We start from the raw sequence: 12,547 nt of genomic DNA, 5'->3' as shown, positions 1-12,547 counted from the left end.
TGCAGATTCACTTGTTTGGTAAAAATATCATTAAATTTGTATTAATGTTCTGTTAACAGCAATGAAATTACAATGCATTATGGTGCCTATGTTATACACATAATCATGCATAAATCGTAAACACAAATATCCGAATGAACTGAAATATTGGGAATAAGCTTTTTTGTTTGGATATCTACTGAATTGAAAAGAGTATATTAGAATTACAATATACTCCTTTAAGACAGCAAGCCTGCACTACAGAGATGTAATTATGTTACCCACTCATAAGAAATATTAAACAATTTGTACTACACAAGTGGTTTCATCAGCCCATCACATCTGACTGTTTATCGTTTCCTTTTGTAGGCAACAGAAACCTTTACAGAGGGTGTGATGAGTCAGTCAAGGATTAGAGGTTAATGACTGCGCATCAGTTGTTTTGAGGGTATTGTGAAATATCTAAACATTGTGCTTTGGAACCGAGGGATATTCCGAGGTCCAGAGTACAATGTTTAGATATTTCACAATACCAAAAAAAAACTGATGCAAAGTCATTAACCTCATTCATAACCGCTACTTTTCACCTTTTTTAAATTCAATTTACGTCACATTTTCTTCTTTTAATTTGAAAACAGAACACAATTTTAACTTTATCTGTCGTTTTCCCTGTAAAAAATCGAATAGCCCATTAAGGAAATACCACTAGCGACCAATCAAACTAGCGCGCAATCATGCGATGTCCAAATACGGCGGCCAGCGTCCGCGTAAATTGTTTGAACGCGTAACGCGTCACGTAACACGGTCATTGTAGAGCGTACTTTTAGCTACGTCACGAGACGCGGTTATTATACTTTTTCAATGACCTGCATTTGCGTCCGCGTATTTAAAAGTTATTATCTGTGATTGGATCACACTTGCTGCGTATATTAAAGAGGTTATGAATAGTATTTGGTGAATAGGCCCCCTCATCCTTATTCAGAGTATATATTCCTTTTCCTTTTTCAGTATATCAAGATGCCCTTTTCCAGCCACCCAGTGGTCCTGTTGGAATCTCTTTCAATAATTTTTGAGTCCTCCCAAAATTATTGATGGTATGTTTGATAGAGGCTAGGGAAGGAAACAATCAGATATGATGGGTTGCCAGTCTGATGAAACCACTAGTGTAGTGGTGAAATGTCACTTAATTTTTCTTGGAATTTTACAAAAAGAACTATGATAACATTTGAATCTAACTTTCCCAATTACTTGTTCAAAAAAAGAAAAAAAGAATGCAATTTATTTAATTAGATAAATGATCATTCTGCTATAATGTGGTGGTGAATTGGATGGAATGTTAAAATAGGATTTGTCCGGGGATTTGTCCATGCAATTTCACGATCATGACATGCTTACTTACCATGCTTGCTATGGTAAGTTCTGAATTTTGATCACCCTTTTTTGACAAAAGATGGGGTGGGGGCCTGGCCCTATTTATTATAGGGGGCATCAATTTGAGAGAATACAAATTAGCTTTATATCATTGCTAATATTGCCGAGTAGGGTAGGTAACTAAATATCAGAAGCATAAAGCTTATTATCCTTGGCTCAGATGACATTTTAGTGACTAATATTACATCTCGGCATAAAATGATACTTTCACAATACTACTTGCATATAATTCTGCTCATCATGCAAGCTTTTACCATACATTTACCTAAGTTAAATGCAATTTTATTGAGGGATGAAAGTATTAGTGATTTACGCAGGATGGGATCATGAGTGATTTACTCATCATAATACTTATATCCATCATAATACTTATATCCATCATAATACTTATATTACACTTTCCTATATTACTACTACTAGTATGATACGCTTTATGAAACAATTAAATTTTTACATCAACTGCTCACTGCCAGAAGTGGGTTAGTGCAATAGCTGCCATGTGTAGCTGCCGTATGTAGATGAGAACAATATGCTGTGTGTAAATTGCCAAATGTACACAGGGCAACTATTGCACTTACCTACTTCTAGCTCTGAGCAGTTGATATGGTCAGCAAGGGAGTTGTTTCACAAATTTCTGCTCTTAAGAGAGGCTTTTAACAATATATTTACTCAGTGTAATTTCAAGTAATTATGATTTTCAAATAGTTGATTACTTATCTGCATTTGTACATACAATAAGTTATATCCCAATAATTCTCACCACCATTTCATTTTGATTGTCTTTAAGAAATTGCTTTTATTTTAAAGAAGTATTTCATAATCCTGGCATCTTCTTTTTATGATAATTTTCAGCAGATATCCATGAAAAAATCTTATTCCCAAAATATCAGTTGATTCCGATTTCTCGTTTGCGAGTTATGTATGATGATGTGTATTACACTGCTTCATCACTGTGTTGTAATTTTGTTCTGGTGTACCAGAACGTAATTCAAATTTGATGATATTTTTGCTAAACAAATTATTCTGCAAGAAATATTTTGTACATAAACATTATGTAGCCAAAGGTTTCCAGTGGTATAAAAATCTCAACTTTTTTTGAGAAAAATGGGAGGGGGAGATGAGGCTGTGGATCATGAAATGTCCCTCTAAGTGTAAAATTTGCTTTTTATGCACAGTATATATTGGCCTTGTGGCATTTCATCAAAAAGGACTGATTATTGATTTGTGGATTTGTTTACCCTTGTAAAAACTTGCAGGGCAATGTTATGTACTTTCATTAACTCTCTTCATGTGGGTCGACTGCAGACAGCAAGTTTCAAAACATTTTTAAAATTAAAAACTTTCAGAAATGTAAATTTTCATGACCATATTTGGAATCAGCATAAAAATGCATTAAAATGAGTACAAACAAGCCTAGTATTGGTTCAGTGGTTCATTATGATAGCTCTTGATCACATTGAGAAAATATTTCCCATATTTTCCATTGAAGCACATGACTAGCATGCAGAGCATTAAGCTTCCACTTGGAGTGTGCTTCTTGCAATTAGATTTAACACCACTTTCAATTACACCTTTTGAATTTTGAGGATTTACAAGTATTTCTCCAGGGAGAGGTCCTAATTTTCCAAATTCAAATAACCATGAAATGAATACGGCAATTATTTCACGTCTGTCCGCTACTGCTGTGGCATAGATAATGACATACATTGTTAGTGGCCAAGCAGGACCAGGCTCTCAAAATTAGAAGGTATAGTGTCTCATCTCAAGTTGAGAGTAACGCCATGTCGGATGATCAAGTCCAAAGCCCACTGTATCTACAGCAACCACATTCTGTGCATGATAAAGCCACATCCACAATGCATCAACCTTGAATTTATTGTAAATTGCACAGGGCATGATGTCAGCTCCAAAAGACAAAACATCAATCATTTACGCCATTCTAAATATACCAAAAACAGTTTAGGATAGAGAGTAGGAAACTGGTATTCAATATTTACATGTTACAATTGGAATTCACATTTCCATTATGTTTCAATATCACAGCAAATAGCCCATCCCCTCCCTGCTTGTAATTTAACCCTAATCTTGTCAAAGGCAAGGGTTTTTCAGTTCAGGTAAAGCAAAGCTCTTGAACAAAACTACTGTGTTTCGTTACCTGGGTAACAGGGCAAAAAAGTCAAAGTTCATTGAATAATGTTAACCCTGATCTATTTTGTGATGTTACACAGGTAACTAAACACCTGAGTTATGGCAAACTATTCTTTTGTTCAACATTTTGTTCCAAGCAGAACAATTTGAGACCACTTTAATCAAAATCAGAGCATTTTTGATTCTTTGTGTGGACAATGGTGGAGCCAAAATTTGACATTTGACCTTTATGCCTTTAATTCAAGAACTGTACGTTGGAGATAGGTCAAACTATATACTTTTTCTGAATCCTAATAATTAGAAGAATACATACATTTTACCCAGAATCAACCAAAAAGATTGTCAATTTGACATTTGAGTCCTCCATAAGCAGCCATTTTTGTTTTATGCAAATTAGCATTTTTTCCCTTTTCCCTCCATTTTTGATAAATTGTTGGGGATGTCGTTTAGAGATCTTAAAACAAAAAAAAACATTGATGTTCCAATTTTGTCTAGCTCAAACATAAATAGACTCGTCTATGACGGAGTGCACTTATCACAGACTGTATCTTCACTAGATATTTTTGTATGCACTTTAATTGTACCATTGAAGGCCCACTCAATTTGACAAAACAATACACATTGGCACATTAGGTGAAAAGGTTGCACGCTTCTGTCTAAGATGTTGGGCCTCTCTGTAACAGACATCATAGATGTCAGCGATAGATGCTATAGAAGTCATAATGACAAAATGCTGCCATATCTGTCACAATGGGCATCGAATGTCAGCGGAGTAGTACGTATTACCTCAGCTTTAATTTCCTCACAACATTTTCAACTCAAACATTGGGGCACTGTGTGGTGCTGGTCATGGCACTTTGTCAAGCATAAAGCATTAAGCACACTTCTAAGAGTGTCTCATGGTGTGATCGCTGCACTTACAAAACTATGCAAAAAACATAAAAACTAGTGCTGTTGTCAATATAATATTTTCATGTCGATGTAACATATCAGAATCGGGGTCTTAGCTAGAAATTCATGTTTGCCCGTCATTTGAATAAATTTGCCTGTCCCAATTTGACCATCAAAATATTTACCAGACTTCTACAGCCCATTGGGGGTTCAAAGAGTTCAAATATGTGCTGCTATAGCCTTGTTTTGCAAACCTGATCTACTAAAAAGGTCAATAGACTTTCTAAACACCTACAATTATAATGTAGCATCTGTCAAAGGCATTAATTTTGCCTGTCCCAGGAGCAAACTCCCCGTCCAAAATGATGGCCAGACGGGTGGCTAGCTAAGACACTGATCGGAATATGTACATCCTGATGTTGACATATGTCAAAATGTCAAAATTCATTGGGCGGGAATACTTCAAATTTATTCATATTAATCACAAAATGAAAGAAATCTGCTGTAATTTGGTTAAATATCCTGCGTACTCTTTCCATGCATTATCTATTCCATGCATACCATGACTATGCTTCTTGTTCAAGTGATAATTAGCAGTTACATTTGTAAAAATACTGGTTATTTGGCACTTCCTAGTTAACCCAACTTTTTCGCTGTTTGTTAACATTCTCAAATTAATGTTGCCATGTTGGAATATTTATAATGTCAACATAAGGCATGTCGACAACAGCACTAATAAAAATGACAGTGAAAACTACCGAAACATGAATAAATACAAAGGGTACTGTACAAATGAGTTTTAAGTGCACTTTTGAAACTGTCAAATTGGGCTATTCCAGTTGAAATCCACACTACCCCTGTGGAAGATTTTGGAAATATGTTCCACAGGGGGAGTAGGAATTTAAAATGGAATTAGCACATTAATCAACTCTATTTGAAACTTGCCCTCCCTCTGTGGAAGATTCAGGACGAATCAGGGTGTATGAAATTCAAATAGAGTTCATTCCATTTTGAAATTCATACTCCCCTCTGTGGAAGATATTTCCAAAATCTTCCACAGGGTAGTGTGGATTTTAAGTGGAATAGTCCAATGGTTGGTGCTTCATGTATGTGGCAGGAAATATTGTTCCATAGTTAAGGCCCTTTAACAGCAGATGCCTTTATCACCAATTCTTTTGTGGTGGATGGTATGTTCGGAAGAAATTGTCACAAGAGAGAGTATGATGGGTCCCTGCATTGGTCTAGTTGTTGAAATTCAGACTCAGAGCATGACCATGAATAGCCTTGGTTCAAGGCGTTAGGGCACTCATTATTTTCTTTTTTTTTTGCTTCTCAATTTATTTTATTCTGATCTCTGTAAGTCTTGTCCACCTACCTCTGCTCAGGCGGCCCTGCTGACTTGGATTACATGGTTTAGAAAAGCAGGGATATTAGAGAGAAGTAACCAGAGAAAATTGCTGATCACAATTTTCATCACGTAACTGCTCTCAACAACTACAAGTTCTCAATCTATTATAGGCTCCTTTAGGCAAGAGAAACAAATTAATTTCAATGCTTGGTCGATACTTATTTATGAAATCAATTAATTTACTATTGTTAATTGTGATAACATAGTATTTTATGCCTGTATTAATATTGACCAATATAAATGTAACATTAATTCTGCTTAATTAGTTGATAGTGCATTAATAATAAGCATCAAAGCAGCATGGTGGTCGATTGAAAGATCTAACAAATTTGTTTCTGGTGCCTTTAATAGTGATCTTTCTACAATCCAGGAAAAAAATAGTTGGCACACTTGCACTAAACAATGGAAATGCGTGCCCTATCAAAATTGGAGAGGCTAGTGAAACATGCATGCAATATAAGTGAAGTACAGACTCCCCTATATTCACCCTTCCCCCTCCCCATCCTTCAATGTTGGAGGGTCTCACGGACCTGTTGACAACATGGCTTGGTCCAACATTGAATTGGGGGAGCGGGGGAAGAGATATACCAAAAGACGGGCAAAGTGTGCCAACCTTTTTTTCCTGGATTGTAGCTAAGATTGTAGTTGTTGAGAGCAGTAATATGATAAAAATTGGGATCAGCAATAGACCATGAAGAGATATGTACACATACAGGCAAAGTTAATAAAGTTTATGTGTTCTCGGACAAGGAGCCAATGTACCAATGTAATGAGTCTAGCGATGGTGTGGGGCTGTCGAATCTATAGCCGCGGAGAAAATGAGCTTTGCAGCTTTGTTTTGTATTGATTGTAGGCATTGTTAATTGAATAGCATGTTTTACCAAATACATACATACATATGATATCATTGGGTTTCTTTCATGAGTAAACCCAAAATTACATGTCCTTTCATTTGAAACGGTTCTTCAGAATTGATGGAGCCCTAAAGCTTCCAACGATGATCCACACAGTTATATAGAGGTACTTTAGCCAAGCCTCATATTCATTTTCAGATTTTTAATTTTCTGTGTTGGATGATTAGCATGCAAAATAAACATAGGAGCCAGACAGGCTGTTCCAAAATTTATAACCTGGTACTTGCGTGAGTATGGCTCATGCATAATGTAATGTGCCAGATATTTAAAGTTGTGTCAAGATTTTTAATGCGATACCATCCATGTGTTATACCTTTGTTTGCAGTCTGTTTGGCAATTTATCCACTTGTCTATCTACCTATCTGTGTGTCGTCGGGGTGTTGGTGTGTCGGGTGGGTGTCTGTCTGTCTGTCAGTTTGTCTGTAGCAGTGGTGTAGCATGACCATGAGTAATTTGATTGAAGGAGGCACCAAGCCTGCATTGAGGGGGGGGGGAGGCAACAGTCATTTTTGTGCGATTTTCAGTGGGATATTTCAAAAGTTTCATTTTGATTGGGGGTAAGGAGCATTATGCTCCTAGGATATTATAAGCTATTATACCGCTGGTCTGTTTCTTGTAATGGTTTTTCTTTCTTAATGATATTATACCACTGGTCTGTATTTGGTAGTGTCCGCTTTAATTTTGGAAGTGACAGACCATTATACTCCCTAGGTATATGCTATACAGGCTATATGCCTATTTCAGCTGATAGGGGGTCCCAACTTCAATTTGACATCTGCATCTCTCACTAGGGCAAGTGCTTAGGATAAAAAATCTCGTAACTTTTGCTTTTGCATATAGTTGGCCATTGGCATGTCCCCACTAGACATTTTACTATACTCCCTATAATCAAACAGGGTATTTTCAGTACATTTGTATAGGACCATAAAAGCGATAATTTCACAATGTCCCAACTGTCCAAAAATGTCCCCACCAATACGGTGAAAAGCCTGTGAACATCCTCGCAATCACTCTCTCCTCTCTCCCCCACTATCTTTTTTCCTAGTGTTATATAGTCCACAGCCTTCTGTTGAAATTTAAGGGGCTGCTGGCATTTTTGCTAAAGTTGCTCAAATGTATTTGCAATACTGTAAAACCCCGTCTACAAGCAGAGTGCTTCTGATGAAAGCTACATTAATCCAGGCACCATTATGGAGTTCGAACAAATAAATTACGGATCCAAGCATATGTAAACAAGTATTATTTTAAGACCAATCTATTGTATTGGTATATTTACGCTTGCTTCGAAAAGGGGTGTCTATTCTTCCAGAAAATCTAAATTATTCCCACACCCTACCACGGTGTGTCACATCCTTCCCCAGATGCTTCCCCAACTGGAATCCCACAAAAATGGACCCGAAAGGGAACATTTTTGATATGCTGGTTGCTATCTACATATACTTTTCCTCATTTTTCTTGTTACCTCCCATAGGCAGTGTTCTAAATCGGTAAGTAAAATAAACCCCTGGTATTTTACCGGGTAATTTTCAGTAAAATACTGTAATTTACCGTAAAATTTGGTAAAATAAAGACACCAAAGGAAAAGATATTGTTGAGTACAAGTCTTAAAACATGCATGGTTAGAAAAGTGAAAGGTTTCCTTCAGAACTTCTGTTTTACTTAGAATGCATATTAATTTATTAAACTAAATAAGATTGATCGCTATAGTACTAGTTCTCAAAAACATGATGCATGGTTAAAAAATCAAAAGGTTTCCTTCAGACAATGCTGTTTTACTTGGAATACATATTATACTAAATGAGATTTATTGCTACTAGTATTCGGAATATCTTAATGTACCTTTTGTTTTGATCAAAATTAATAGTTTGCAATGCAATATATGAGGCCAAATGGTTCAAAAAGGTCTCAAGAAGAGAAAGGTCTCATGATGCATGGTTAGAATATCAAAAGGTTTCCTTCAGGAAAAGGTCTTTACGTAGTACTTTTATTCATCAAGTTTTTACAACAAAAGGGTTTACTTTAAGGAATCAGATAGCAATGTTTGCACAGTATTTTTTGTAGGCCTGAGAGCACATCAGACATATCGAATTGTATTCTGAATACGAGGAATGTCCTTCTGATATCAAATAATTTTGATTTTTGAAATTCGCGATATAATACAAATTTTATGGCAAATTATTAAAATTCTTGATATTTTTAATATTTTTGATATTTAACAGTCCTCAAAGACAAAGCAAACTTTATAAATCTAATGACATGTACTTGACGTGCATGTAGCTGGGATGAAAAGCCGTCCATCAATTGAAAATTGTGACCTTTCATATTGAAGATATACATTTTTTCCCCAAAAGACCTACTTTTTTTTTTTGTGTTTTGGGGAAAAAATCTTTATATTCAATACAATAAAATTATTTATTATCAGAAGGACATTCCTTGTATTCAAAATGCAATTCGATATGTCTGATGTGCTCTCAGGTCCCACAACAAATATGTAAAAACATCGCTATGATACATCATCGCTAGTATGACCACTAGTGCACCATTGCCCAGACAGGGAAGCATTACTGACCCAACTCTTCCCTGTTTTGTTTTGGGCTAAAGCATTCCCTGGTTTCCCTCAAACTATTTTTTTTTTGGGATGGGAATGTAGGTAAAAGGCAAGGGACTGCTTAGACTATGCCATAGTCCATTTTTGATAAATAAAAATACCTTATTAATCATGATGAACGCATTCAGTTGAACTCGAAATTATACTGATATTTATTACATCAAAATACTAGTATAAAATGGTTATGAAAAAGTTTATATAATTATATTTGTGACAGTAAAAGTAAAATATACGTATGCTTATATTACTGAATGCAACATATCATAATGGCATAACTATAATGGCATTTCAATACTGAACAATTCTAATTTTAGAATCTGCCAGTTTATTACGAGTTAAAAATGGACTATGGACTTTCACTTTTAAGCAGAACTTTACCCAGGGACTTGAAAAAGGCATGGTTGAACTATGGTTAACCATGGTCAACCATGGTTCAACCATGGGTTTTGACTATGGTCAAACCATGGTCAACCATGCTTTTGAAAAATGGCACCACGGCCAGAGACCATGGTCAACCATGGTTAACCTTTTGACCATGGTCTATCTAAAGTGACCATGGTCAACCATGGTTAAAACTTAGCATGTTTGACCATGGTTGAACCATTGTCAACCATAGTTCAACAACCAGGGTTTTGACCATGGTCAACCATGTTTTTGACCATGGTCAACCATGTTTTTGACCATGGTCAACCATGTTTTTGAAAAATGGCACCACGGCCAGAGACCATGGTCAACCATGGTCTATCTAAAGTGACCATGGTCAACCATGGTCAAAAATTTGCATGTTTGACCATGGTTAAGAAACAATAGCAATCAAGGAAGAAACAATAGAAAGAAACAATAGCAATCAAGCTTAAACTTTAAATTAGCACCCGATAGAGGGCAGGGCCTGAAGAATGAGGGAAATTATGGGGTAAATATTTAACGGAATAAACTGCATAATCATATTATTTAGATTTATTCTGTTAAAAATCTTATTTTAACTTATCAAATTACTAGTTTTTATATTCTATGGTGTCAAATATTTATTCACAACGTTGTAAATACGCATTAAATACGATTAATAACAACAGAGGGCGCTTTTTCTCATTCACTACCCAGAGTCAACCATGGTCAGGTGAGGTGATGACCATGGCTGACCATGCTCAGCCATGCTAAAGCATGGTTGACCATGGTATACTTGAAGTAACCATGGTCAACCATGGTCAGGTGAGGTGATGACCATGGCTGACCATGCTCACACATGCTAAAGCATGGTTGACCATGGTATACTTGAAGTGACCATGGTCAGGTGAGGTGATGACCATGGCTGACCATGCTCACCCATGATAAAGCATGGTTGACCATGGTATATTTTAAAAGTGACCATGGTCAACCATGGTCAAGTGAGGTGAAGACCATGGCTGACCATGCTCGGCCATGCTAAAGCATGGTCGACCATGGTATACCATGGTGACCATGGCAACCATGGTTGACCATGGTCAAGCCACCATGGCTGATCATCGCTGACCATAGTTAACCATGGTCAACCATGTTTTGACCATGGTTGACCATGGTTGACCATGCTAGCACGGTTGACATTTCGCCTAGGTAGTATGACCACTAGTGCACCATTGCCCAGACAGGGAAGCATTACTGACCCAACTCTTCCCTGTTTTGTTTTGGGCTAAAGCATTCCCTGGTTTCCCTCAAACTATTTTTTTTTTGGGATGGGAATGTAGGTAAAAGGCAAGGGACTGCTTAGACTATGCCATAGTCCATTTTTGATAAATAAAAATACCTTATTAATCATGATGAACGATTCAGTTGAACTCGAAATTATACTGATATTTATTACATCAAAATACTAGTATAAAATGGTTATGAAAAAGTTTATATAATTATATTTGTGACAGTAAAAGTAAAATATACGTATGCTTATATTACTGAATGCAACATATCATAATGGCATAACTATAATGGCATTTCAATACTGAACAATTCTAATTTTAGAATCTGCCAGTTTATTACGAGTTAAAAATGGACTATGGACTTTCACTTTTAAGCAGAACTTTACCCAGGGACTTCGTTCTCTAAAACACACTGTCAATCATACTTGTTTATCAATCAAATCTAACCACAAGACTACGCATGGTGGTACAGTACGCGCTAGATGCGTATGTTCATCCACCAACTTTCGCACCAGCACAAAAGCGCCGCATTCCAAAGATAGATGTGTACCATGTATAGTTAATGGTAATGGTACGTGTCGGGAGGATTTAAACAATAACGAGATCTGGGCGACCAATCACAAGCCAGATTCATTTAAAGATGCATTACATCATGACCAATTTTAGTTAGGCCAGAAATTGGCCTAACTCTCCATAGAGTCCCATGTTAAAAATTTTAACAGCAATCCAAAGTCAGTAGTCCACTTGGGAAGCTAACATACAGAGGGAGTACGGTGACTGAAAAGATGATCAGTTGTGAAAATCTATCAATTGTGCACAAATCAATTAAATCTGAGTTTTAAGCTTAAATGCAATATCCAGAGTATGCACAATCATGACAATGGGCAAGTGGACTACGGAGTAGTCTAGGGACTGCTACATGTTTGCTAATGCTATGTATCCATTATAATTCTTCCCCAAATGACACTTGATGAATTCACCTACCCTGTAGACCAGTCACTGCCAGCCAGTGACCATCTATTTCATGCTTCAGTTAGGCCTATATACTTTTGGCCCAAATTAGTTAAAATAAAAAAAAAAAATCTTCCTTGAATCCTGTTGATTTCTGTTTTCTTTTCCTCTCTTTTTTTTTCTTTTTCAAAACACAAAATTCTTCCCCAAAGGGGTAAAACTATTCCCTCCCCTTTGAGGGTGAATAACGGAAGAATAGACGCCCCTGGCTTCGAATTAATTTAGCTTTCATAAAAAACACTATATATTCTTGTAGACAGGGTTTTACGGTATTTGTTTTCATTGCAGCACTGTGTCTAATTTCAAAATGGCTGTCAGTGCATTTCTAGGCTGTTTTTCAATGGATTGGATTGTAGCTAAAATGTCTCAAAAATAGGTCAAAAATGGCAGCCATTTTGAAATTAACCCCACCCATTAGCTGCAGTGAAAAAAAAATGTTGCAAATACTTTTTTGGTTCAAATGGGTTTATATTACATAAAAATCACA

At 36.3% G+C, this 12,547-nt stretch overlaps 1 protein-coding gene across 1 annotated transcript in view; it reads left to right on the top strand.

The window, feature by feature from the left end:
* LOC140172734 (piezo-type mechanosensitive ion channel component 2-like) overlaps positions 1–12,547 on the top strand; it is a 143,321-nt gene that overhangs the window by 60,631 nt on the left and 70,143 nt on the right. The gene's annotated exons all lie outside the window — the stretch shown is intronic.

Source organism: Amphiura filiformis, chromosome 16 (genome assembly GCF_039555335.1).
Source record: "Amphiura filiformis chromosome 16, Afil_fr2py, whole genome shotgun sequence".
Classification (NCBI taxonomy): domain Eukaryota; kingdom Metazoa; phylum Echinodermata; class Ophiuroidea; order Amphilepidida; family Amphiuridae; genus Amphiura; species Amphiura filiformis.
Note: the sequence above shows the minus strand (reverse complement) of the source record. Positions and strands in the feature narration are given on the sequence as shown.